This window comes from Bubalus bubalis, chromosome 10 (genome assembly GCF_019923935.1).
Source record: "Bubalus bubalis isolate 160015118507 breed Murrah chromosome 10, NDDB_SH_1, whole genome shotgun sequence".
NCBI lineage: Eukaryota > Metazoa > Chordata > Mammalia > Artiodactyla > Bovidae > Bubalus > Bubalus bubalis.
Window position 1 is genome coordinate 50,083,972 of NC_059166.1, and position 12,236 is coordinate 50,096,207.

Consider the following 12,236-nt stretch of genomic DNA (forward strand, 5'->3'; position numbering starts at 1 on the left):
AACATTAATGAAAGAAATGGAAGAAGATACAAATAAATGGAAAGATATTCTGTGCTCATGGATTGTACTAATATTAAAATGACCAATTGCCCAAAGCCATATACAGATTCAATGCAATCCTTATCAAAATTCCAATGGTATTTTCACAGAAATAGAATAAAACAACGCAAAATTTTCATGGAATCTTCAGTTCAGTTGCTCAGTCATCTCCGACTCTTTGCGACCCCATGAATCGCAGCAGGCCAGGCCTCCCTGTCCATCACCAACTCCCGGAGTTCACTCAGATTCACGTCCATCTAGTCAGTGATGCCATTCAGCCATCTCATCCTCTGTCGTCCCCTTCTCCTCCTGCCTCAATCCCTCACAGCATCAGGGGCTTTTCCAATGAGTCATTCTTCCCATGAGGTGGCCAAAGTTGGAGTTTCAGCCTCAGCATCAGTCTTTCCAGTGAATACCCAGGACTGGTCTCCTTTAGGATGGAATGGTTGGATCTCCTTGCAGTCCTAGGGACTCTCAAGAGTCACCACAGTTCAAAAGCATCAATTCTTCAGTGCTCAGCTTTCTTCACAGCCCAACTCTCACATCCATACATGACCACTGGAGAAACCATAGCCTTGACTAGACGGACCTTTGTTGGCTTGAAAGACCATAAATAACCAAAGAAATCTTGAAAAGGAAACACAAACACACAAAGTTGGACAGAGTAGACTATTTGATTTCGAAATACTATAGAAAGCCATATTAATCAAAACATTTGTATATTTTGGTGGGAATATAAACTGGTATCAGTTCAGTTCAGTTCTGTTGCTCGGTCGTGTCTGACTCTTTGCGACCCCATGAATCGCAGCACACCAGGCCTCCCTGTCTATCACCAACCCCTGGAGTTCACTCAAACTCATGCCCATCGAGTCGGTGATGCCATACAGCCATCTCATCCTCTGTCATCCCCTTTTCCTCCTGCCCCCAATCCCTCCCAGCATCAGAGTCTTTTCCAATGAGTCAACTCTTCGCATGAGGTGGCCAAAGTACTGGAGTTTCAGCTTTAGCATCATTCCTTCCAAAGAACACCCAGGGCTGATCTCCTTTAGAATGAACTGATTGGATCTCCTTGCAGTCCAAGGGACTCTCAAGAGTTTTTCCAACACCACAGTTGAAAAGCATCAATTCTTCGGCACTCAGCTTTCTTCACAGTCCAACTCTCACATCCATACATCACTGGAAAAGCCGTAGCCTTGACTAGACGGACCTGTGTTGGCAAAGTAATGTCTCTGGTTTTCAATATGCTATCTAGGTTGGTCATAACTTTCCTTCCAAGGAGTAAGTGTCTTTTAATTTCATGGCTGCAGTCACCATCTGCAATGATTTTGGAGCCAAAAAAAATAAAGTCTGACACTGTTTCCCCATCTATTTCCCATGAAGTGATGGGACCAGATGCAATGATCTTCATTTTCTGAATGTTGAGCTTTAAGCCAACTTTTTCACTCTCCATTTTCACTTTCAAGAGGCTCTTTAGTTCCTCTTCACTTTCTGTCATAAGGGTGATGTCATCTGCATATCTGAGGTTATTGATATTTCTCCCAGCAATCTTGATTACAGCTTGTACTTCTGCCAGCCCAGCGTTTCTCATGATGTACTCTGCATACAAGTTAAATAAGCAGGGTGACAATATACAGCCTTGACGTACTCCTTTTCCTATTTGGAGACAGTCTGTTGTTCCATGTCCAGTTCTAACTGTTGCTTCCTGACCTGCATATAAGTTTCTCAAGAGGCAGGTCAGGTGGTTTGGTATTCCCATCTCTTTCAGAATTTTCCACAGTTTATAGCCACTATGAAAAACATATGTAAGTTCCTCAAGAAATTAAAAATAGAGTTGCTATATGATTCAGCAACTCTACTTCTTTGTATTTATCCAGATGAAATAAAACCATACCTTGAAAAGATATTAGCACTCCCATGTTCACTGCAGTCTATCTTCCACAGCCACATTATGGAAACAACTCAAGCGTCAACTGGCCAATGAATGGATAAAGAAAATATGATATATTAAATGTGATATATATGTACACATATGTAAAGAGTAAAATATTATTCTTCCATAAATAATATTCTGCCATGAAATCCTGCCACTTGCAACATTGATAAACCCAAAGGACACTGTGCAAGAGAAATAAGCCATAAAGAGGAAGGCAAATACTGCATAATATCACTAATATGTGGAATCTTAAAAAAAAAAGAAGAAAAAACTAAAATTCATAGTAATATAGAATAGAACGATCTTTATCAATGGTCTCAATATGCTAAGAGTAGATTTCAGGTGCATGCATCTCACAACCAAAATGTAAACTTCCTAAGGAGATGTTAATTATCTTGATTGTAGTAACCATTTCACCATGTGTATATGAAACGACCATGTTGAATACCTAAAATATAGACAATTGTGTTCAAAAATAAGATAAATGTTCTCTCCTAGGCAGAGAAATTTTTCTACTTAATTCTGAATTTTAATTATATTTTTCTAGTAAAGTAATGCTCAAAATTCTCCAAGCCAGGCTTCAGCAATACGTGAACCGTGAACTTCCAGATGTTCAAGCTGGTTTTAGAAAAGGCAGAGGAACCAGAGATCAAGTTGCCAACATCCGCTGGATCATGGAAAAAGCAAGAGAGTTCCAGAAAAACATCTATTTCTGCTTTATTGACTATGCCAAAGCCTTTGACTGTGTGGATCACAATAAACTGTGGAAAATTCTGAAAGAGATGGGAATACCAGACCACCTGATCTGCCTCTTGAGAAATTTGTATGCAGGTCAGGAAGCAACAGTTAGAACTAGACATGGAACAACAGACTGGTTGCAAATAGAAAAGGAGTTCCTCAAGGCTGTATATTGTCACCCTGCTTATTTAACTTATATGCAGAGTACATCATGAGAAATGCTGGACTGGAAGAAACACAAACTGGAATCAAGATTGCCGGGAGAAATATCAATAACCTCAGATATGCAGATGACACCACCCTCATGGCAGAAAGTGAAGAGGAACTCAAAAGCCTCTTGATGAAAGTGAAAGAGGAGAGTGAAAAAGTTGGCTTCAAGCTCAACATTCAGAAAACGAAGATCATGGCATCCAGTCCCACCACTTCATGGGAAATAGATGGGGAAATAGTGGAAACAGTGTCAGACTTTATTTATCTGGGCTCCAAAATCACTACAGATGGTGACTGCAGCCATGAAATTAAAAGATGCTTACTCCTTGGAAGGAAAGTTATGACCAAACTAGATAGCATATTCAAAAGCAGAGACATTACTTTGCCAACAAAGGTTTGTCTAGTCAAGGCTATGGTTTTTCCTGTGGTCATGTATGGATGTGAGAGTTGGACTGTGAAGAAGGCTGAGCACTGAAGAATTGATGCTTTTGAACTGTGGTGTTGGAGAAGACTCTTGAGAGTCCCTTGGACTGCAAGGAGATCCATCTAGTCCATTCTGAAGGAGATCAGCCCTGGGTGTTCTTTGGAAGGAATGATGCTAAAGCTGAAACTCCAGTACTTTGGCCACCTCATGCGAAGAGTTGACTCATTGGAAAAGACTCTGCTGCTGGGAAGGATTGGGGGCAGGAGGAGAAGGGGACGGCAGAGGATGAGATGGCTGGATGGCATCACTGACTCGATGGACGTGAGCCTGAGTGAACTCCGGGAGTTAGTGATAGACAGGGAGGCCTGGCATGCTGCGATTCATGGGGTTGCAAAGAGTCGGACACGACTGAGTGACTGACCTGATCTGATTAACTTTTAACATATAATGTCCCTTTACCCCATGTTTGCATTGTGAATTATTTTGTATAAAATATTGGAAAGAGAAAAGACAGATGCCAGAAAAAGTGCTGATGTTCACATACTGTTAGAAAATTTTTAATCACCCCTATATTATTCTTTTAATGTCTTTGGTTTTTCCTGTTCCCTAAACACATTCCCTTAGTTAATCATCATTGGAAGACCTTTAGAGTATGACTAACCTTAGGATTTTCCAACTTTTAAAGGAAATAATGTATTTTTAACAGGTTATAGCCATTTCATGACTGGGAGCTAAATTATGTAAACTGAAGCGGGTAGTTGTTTTCTTGTTTTATTCTTTTAATGTGGCATCATTGACATATGAGTGGAGGAATATTTTCAATAAGATATATGTTTAACTGGTGGTCTTTGTTTTCAGTAATATGCATTTTTGTTGTTGTTGTTGTGTTCTTTATTCTGTCTACAGATATTTTAGAGAAAAACTTGATCTGATTGCATGGGCCTTAAAAATAGATGCCATTTTAGCAAAATATAGTCATATTTTTGAAATAAATTTTAAAAAGAAATGTTTAAAACAAGTAACATTGAACTCCATATATCAATAAAGTGTGATAATATAAAATCTACCTTCAGGACTTGGAACTGAATGAATAATAAATTTATCTTTTATTTTTAAAGTTTTTTGTAAAACCTGTTCAAAATATTGACATGTAACCCAGAATATTAAGATTATAATTTTAAATGTAAGATGACATATTCACTTTTATTTTGTAATCTGTTTCCATAAATAATTTAACTTTTGATTATATAATTTATCAATATGAAATTTTCTTGTTATGAGGAAGTTGTGATCTATAATTTTTGAGTAATTGATATAATGGTGTTATCACTAAATTGTTTTAATTACCAAAAGTTATGACTCTTAACTGTTTAAAGAAATATGGCAATATTGATCTGCCTCATTCTCTTGTTAAGATCCATGTGCTTAAGAGAGAAAGAAAACAAAGAGGTGTATTTGTATATAATTGTATAAGTAATGTGGCCACTTGTACACTGCATGCAACATGTTCATTAGAAATTACCTATCCTGTAGTTTTGTTATTGATCTTCCCAGGTGACTCAGTGGTAAAGAATCCACCTGACAATCTAGGAGATGCAGGTTCAATCTCTAGGTCAGGAAGATTTCCTGAAGAAGGAAATGGCAACCCATTCCAGCATTCTTACCTGAAAAAGCCAGTGGACAGAGGAGCCTGGCAGGCTACAGTCCATGGGGTTGCAAAGAGGCAGATATGACTAAGCACACAATTTCATTCTTATCTTTGGCTATAATAAAGAACTATACCACTCGTGCAAGCAAATATTTTCTTCCCCACTATCTGATGTCCCAAATTATACCAGCAACATTCTGGTAGGAAGCATGGGACTTGCAGTTAGATGTCCTTTGATACACTTTGTAATTAGTTTCTCAGAAACAAGAGCAATGTTTTGAAAAGGACATGTGGTTTTGAAGGACAACAATTTAAAATGACTTTCATGGCTGGTTCCTTTATTTCCTTATTCTTGCTTATGCTGTTTTTCAAATGATTGATTCTGTAATCACTGGGTTTTACTTGATAAATGAAAAGTATTTTGACAGTGTTTATTATGCAGTGAAATTTGATGTGCTAGCAATACACTGAATGAATTTATATATTTCTCTTTAATATTTCACAGAACGTACACATTAGCATACTCAGAAGCAAAAATGCTAACTTCAAAATTTACACTGTTGCTCTGATTCACCATTTCCACCTTTGAAAAATTCTCATTTTTAAGAAAGGGAATTATCCTTTTTTCTTTAATACTAAATTCTAAGAGAATTTTCATAAATTGCACTTTATTGTAGGATTTACATTTAATAACACATTATTAGAAAAAATAGAAACAGGTTTTTTAGGTTGTAGTTAAAAGGGCTGTATTGGTTTCCTATGGCTGCTGTAACAAAGTATCAAATACTGAATTACTTAAAACAGAAATTTATTGTTTTACAGTTCTGGAACTAGGAGTCTGAAAGCAACATGTTGGGAAGTAGAAGCAGAGAAATCTTTTGACAAAATTCAACTTCCATTTATGATAAAAACTCTACATAAAATCAGCATGCTACTGCTGCTGCTAAGTTGCTTCAGTTGTGTCCGACTCTGTGCAACCCCATAGACGGCAGCCCACCAGGCTCCCCCTTCCCTGGGATTCTCCAGGCAAGAACACTGGAGTGGGTTACCATTTCCTTCTCCAATGCATGAAAGTGAAAAGTGAAAGTGTATAGGAACCTAATTCAACATAATAAAGGCCATTTATGACAAACCCACAGCAAACATTATCAAAGGTAAAAAACTGAAAATATTTCCTCTAAGATCAGGAAAAAGACAAGGGTGCCCACGCTCACCACTATGATTCAACATGTTTTTGGAAGTCCTAGGCACAGCAATCAGAGAAGAAAAAGAAATAAAAGGAATCCAGATTGGAAAAGAAGTAAAACTCTCACTTTTTACAGATGACATTATACTATGTATAGAAAACCCTAAAAAGGTCACCAAAAAATCATTAGAGCTAATCAATGAATTTAGTCAAGTCACAGGATATAAAATTAATACACAGAAACCTCTTGTATTACTACACACTAACAATGAAAAAAACAGGAAGAGAAATTAAGGAAATATTCCCATTCACCATTGCAACAAAAAGAATAAAACACTTAGGAATAAATCTACTTAAAAAGACAAAAGATCTGTATTCAGAAAGCTATAAGACACTGATGAAAGAAATCAAAGATGACACAAACAGATGGAGAGATATCCCATGTTCTTAGGCTGGAAGAATCAATATAGTCAAAATGACTATACTACCCAAAGCAATCTACAGGTTCATAGACTCTATAGCTATGGCTATCAAATTACCAGTGGCATTTTTCACAGAACTAGAACAAAATTTTTACAATTTTTATGGAAATACAAAAGACCTTGAACAGCCAAAGCAATCTTAAAAAAGAAAGATGGAGCTGGAGGAATCATCCTTCCTGTCTTTAGACTATACTACCCATCTACAGTCATCAAGACAATATGGTGCTGGCATAAAAAAGAAATACAGAACAATGGAACAAGATAGAGAGCCCAGAGACAAACCCACACACCTATGGGCACCTTATCTTTGACAAAAGAGGCAAGAACATACAATGGAGAAAGATAGACTGTTCAATATGTGGTACTGGGAAAACTGGACAACTACGTATGTTCAAAAGAATGAAATTATAACATTTCCTAACACCATACACAAAAATGAACTCAAAATGGATTAAAGACTTAAATGTAAGGCCAGAAACTGTAGAGCTCTTAGAGCAAAACACAGCTAATAGACTCTTTGACATAAATCACAGCAAGTTTCCTTCTGACCCACCTCCTAGAATAAAGGAAACAAAAATAAAACTAAGCAAATGGGATGTAATTAAACTTAAAAGCCTTTGCACAGGAAAGAAAAAAATAAGATACAATAAGATAAAAAGACAACCCTCAGAATGGGACACAGTTATTATAAATGAAGCAACAGACAAAAGTTTAATCTCCAAAATATATAAGCAGCTCATATAGCTTAGTATCAGAACAAACAACCCAATCAAAAAATGAGGAGAAGACCTAAACAGACTTTTCTCCAAAAAAAGACATACAGATGACCAATAAACACATGAAAAGATGCACAACATTTCTCATTATTCAGTTCAGCTCAGTTGCTCAGTCATGTCCGACTCTTTGCAACCCCATGGACTGCAGCACGCCAGCCCTCCCTGTCCATCACCAACTCCCGGAGTTCACCCAAACCGATGTCCATTGAATTTGTGATGCCATCCAATGATCTCATCCTCTGTTGTCTCCTTCTCTTCTTGCCTTCAGTCTTTCCCAGTATTCGGGTCTTTTCCATTGAGTCAGTTCTTCACATCAGGTGGCGAAATTATTGGAGTTTAAGCTTCAACATCAGTCTTTCCAATGAACACTCAGGACTGATCCCCTTTAGGATGGACTGGTTGGATCTCCTTGCAGTCCAAGGAACTCTCAAGAGTCTTCTCCAACAACACAGTTCAAAAGCATCAGTTCTTCGGCACTCAGATTTCCTTACAGTCCAACTCTCCCATCCATACATGACCACAGGAAAAACCATAGCCTTGACCAAATGGACCTTTGCTGTCAATGTCTCTTCTTTTTAATATGCTGTCTAGGTTGGTCATGACTTTCCTTCCAAGGAGTAAGTGTCTTTTAATTTCATGGCTGTAGTCACCATCTGCAGTGATTTTGGAGCCCAAAAGAATAAAGTCTGCCACTATTTCCCCAACTATTACCCATGAAGTGATGGAACTGGATGCCATGATCTTTGTTTTCTGAATGTTGAGTTTTAAGCCAACTTTTTCACTCTCCTCTTTCACTTTCATCAAGAGGCTCTTTGGTTCTTCTTCGCTTTCTGCCAGAAGGGTGGTGTCATCTGCATATCTGAGGTTATAGATATTTCTCCTGGCAATCTTGATTCCTGCTTGTGCTTCATCCAACCCAGCATTTCTCATGATGTACTCTGTATATAAGTTAAATAAGCAGGGCGGCAATATACAGCCTTGACATACTTGTTTTCCTGTTTGAAACCAGTCTGTTGTTCCATATCCAGTTCTAACTGTTGCTTCCTGACTGCATACAGATATCTCAAGAGGCAGGTCAGGTGGTTTGGTATTCCCATCTCTTTCAGAATTTTCCACAGTTTATTGCGATCCACACAGTCAAAGGCTTTGGTATAGTCAATAAAGCAGAAATAGATGTTTTTATGGAACTCTTGCTTTTTCGATGATCCAGTGGATGTTGGCAATTTGATCTCTGGTTCCTCTGCCTTTTCTAAAACCAGCTTGAACATCTTGAAGTTCACGGTTCACGTACTGCTGAAGCCTGGCTTGGAGAATTTAGAGCATTACTTTTACTAGTGTGTGAGATGACTGCAATTGTGTGGTAGTTTGAGCATTCTTCAGAGAAGGCAATGGCAACCCACTCCAGTATTCTTGCCTTGAGAATCCCAGGGACAGGGGAGCCTGGTGGGCTGCCGTCTATGGGGTCACACAGAGTCGGACACGACTGAAGTGACTTAGCAGCAGTAGCAGTTGAGCATTCTTTGGCATTGCCTTTCTTTGGGATTGGAATGAAAACTGACCTTTTCCAGTCCTGTGGCCACTGCTGAGTTTTCCAAATTTGCTGGCATATTGAGTGCAGCACTTTCACAGCATCATCTTTCAGGATTTGAAATAGCTCAACTGGAATGCCATCAGCTCCACTAGCTTTGTTCGTAGTGATGCTTCCTAAGGCCCACTTGACTTCACATTCCAGGATGTCTGGTTCTAGGTGAGTGATCACACCGTCATGATCATCTGGGTCATGAATATCTTTTTTGTACAGTTCTTCTGTGTATTCTTGCCACCTCTTAATATCTTCTGCTTCTGTTAGGTCCATACGATTTCTGTCCTTTATTGTGCCCATCTTTGCATGAAATGTTCCCTTGGTATCTCTAATTTTCTTGAAGAGATCTCTAGTCTTTCCCATTCTATTGTTTTCCTCTATTTCTTTGCACTGATCATTGAGGAAGGCTTTATTTTCTCTCCTTGCTATTCTTTGGAACTCTGCATTCAGATGGGTATATCTTTCATTTTCTCCTTTGTTTTTCTCTTCTATTAGAGAAATGCAAATCAAAACTACAATGAGGTATCACCTCATATCAGTCAGAATGGCCATCATCAAAATATTTACAAACAAACAAATGCTGGAGAGGATGTGGAGAAAAGAAAACCCTTCTGTATTATTGGTGGGACTATAAATTGATACAGCCACTATGGAGAACAGTTTTGTTCAGCCACTCAGTCGTGTCTGACTCTTTGTGACCCCATGGACTGCAGAACACCAGGTTTCCCTGTCCTTCACCATTTCCTGGAGCTTGCTCAAACTTACATCTATTGAGTCGGTAATGCTATCCAACCATCTCATCCTCTGTCATCCCCTTCTGCTACTGCCTTCAATCTTTCCCAGCATCAGCATCTTTTCTAATGAGTCTGCTCTTCACATTAGATGACCAAAGTATTAGATCTTCACCTTCAGCATCAGTCCTTCTAATGAATATTCAGAACACTATGGAGGTTCCTTAAAATCTAGAAATAACTCTACTATGATGCAGCAATCCCACTACTGGGCATATACTCTGAGAAAGCTACAATTCTAAAATACACAGGTACCCCAGTGTTCATTCCACCTTTATTTACAATAGCCAGAACATGGAAGCTACCTAGATGTCCATCAACAGATGAATAAAGAAGGTGTGGTATATAAATACAATCGAATATTATTCAGCCATAAAAAGGGATGAATTTGAATTAGCTGTAGTGAGATGGATGAACCTAGAGCTTGTTATACCGAGTGAAGTAAGTCAGAAGAAGAAAAACAAACATCGTATATTAATGCATATATCTGGAATCTAGATGCATTAACATAGAGTAAAAAAGCTGGGTTAAAATTCAACATCAAAAAACTAAGATCATGGCCTTGAGTCCTATCATTTCATGGCAAATAGATGGAGAAAATTAGAAGCAGTGACAGACTGTATTTTCCTGGGCTCCAAAATCACTGTGGATGGTGACTGCAACCATGAAATTAAAAGATGCTTGCTCCTTGGAAGAAAAGCTGCGACAAACCTAGACAGCAAATTAAAAAGCAAAGACCACTTTGCCAACAAAGATCTGTGTGTCATCAATGCTATGGTTTTTCCAGTAGTCATGTATAGATGTGAGAATTGGACCATAAAGAAGACTGAATGCTGAAAAAATGATGCCTTCAATTTGTAGTGCTGGAGAAGACTCTCAGGAGTCACTGGACTGCAAGCAGATCAAACCATTCAACTATAAAGGAAATCAACACTGAATATTCATTGGAAAGACTGATGCTGAAGCTGAAGCTCTAATACTTTGGCCACCTGATGTGAAGATCTGACTTATTGGATAGACCCTGATGCTGGCAAAGATTGAAGGCAAAAGGAGAAGAGGGCATCAGAGGATGAGATGGTTAGACAGGATCACCAATTCAATGGACATGATACTGGGCAAACTCAGGGCGATAGTGAAGGATAGAGAAGTCTGGTGTGCTGTAGTAACTGGGGTTGCAAAGAGTTGAACACAACCTAGTGACTGAACAACAGCAACAAATGGAATCTTTAAAAAAAAATGGTACTGATGAACCTTTCTGCAGGGAAGGAATGGAGATGCAGATGTAGAGAACAGACTTGTGGACAGAGTTGGGGAAGGGGATGGTGGAACAGACTAAGTAGCCTTGACATATATACACTTGAAAAAGATAACTAGTGTGAAGTTGTTATAAAACACAGAAAGTCCAGCCTGGTGTTCTGTGATGACCTAGAAGGGTGGAATGGGTGGAGGGGAGGGAGGCTCAGGATGGAAGGGATATATATATATATATATATATGTAATTGAGTGATTTAAATGGTTGTATGGCAGAAACCAAGGCAACATTGTAAAACAATTTTCTCCAATTAAAAAGTAAATTTACTAAAAAAAAATGACGTTGGTAGGGCCATGCTCCTTCTGAAACTGGAGGGAAATACTTCTTTGCCTCTTCCACGCTTCTAATTGTTTGCTGACAGTCTTAACATGATCTTTGACTTACAGCACAACTCCAACCTCTGTTGCGTAACATTTGTTATCACATGATATTCTCCCTGTATCTCTGTGTCTTCACATGGCTGTCTTCTTATAAGGGCAACAATGGTAATGGATAAGGAGCCCTCAGCACTCTAGAATGAGAGTATCTTACTTATTGAATTACATCTGTAATAACTCTTCCCAGATAAGGTTTCATTCTGAAGTACTGGTGGTTAGGAATTCTATATGTATGTGTGTTTATTTGGCTGCTGCTGCTGCTAAGTCGCTTCAGTCGTGCCCGACTCTGTGCGACCCCATAGACGGCAGCCCATCAGGCTCCCCCGTCCCTGGGATTCTCCAGGCAAGAACACTGGAGTGGGTTGCCATTTCCTTCTCCAATGCGTGAAAGTGAAAAGTGAAAGTGAAGTCGCTCAGTCATGTCCGACCCTTCGCAACCGCATGGACTGCAGCCCACCAGGCTCCTCCGTCCATGGGATTTTCCAGGCAAGAGTACTGGAGTGGGTTGCCATTGTATTTGGCAGGAGGGTACAATTCAGCCCTAACAGTGTCCAACCATATTTAGAAGTGTGGAAGCAGGTCTTGGTATTTTGACTAGGCTAAGGCATTGAGTGCTATTATCAAACTTTCTCTCAGATCTCTTTTCTTGCTTTTTTTCTTTCTCCCATAGAACCTTTGCTCAAGATGTCTTCTCAACATTTTCTCAGCATTTTCCCCCTTTATTTCTGTGTATTTAAA

At 38.9% G+C, this 12,236-nt stretch overlaps 1 long non-coding RNA gene across 1 annotated transcript in view; it reads right to left on the bottom strand.

Moving 5' to 3' along the window:
• Positions 1 to 621: 621 nt before the first annotated feature.
• Positions 622 to 12,236, bottom strand: part of LOC123327704 — an 89,657-nt gene continuing 78,042 nt past the window's right edge. Inside the window, exons 3-4 of the long non-coding RNA XR_006542379.2 lie at positions 1,931 to 2,009; positions 622 to 666 (exon numbers count right to left, since the gene is read on the bottom strand). This is a non-coding gene — a long non-coding RNA (uncharacterized LOC123327704). The remainder of the gene's footprint in view (positions 667 to 1,930; positions 2,010 to 12,236) is intronic.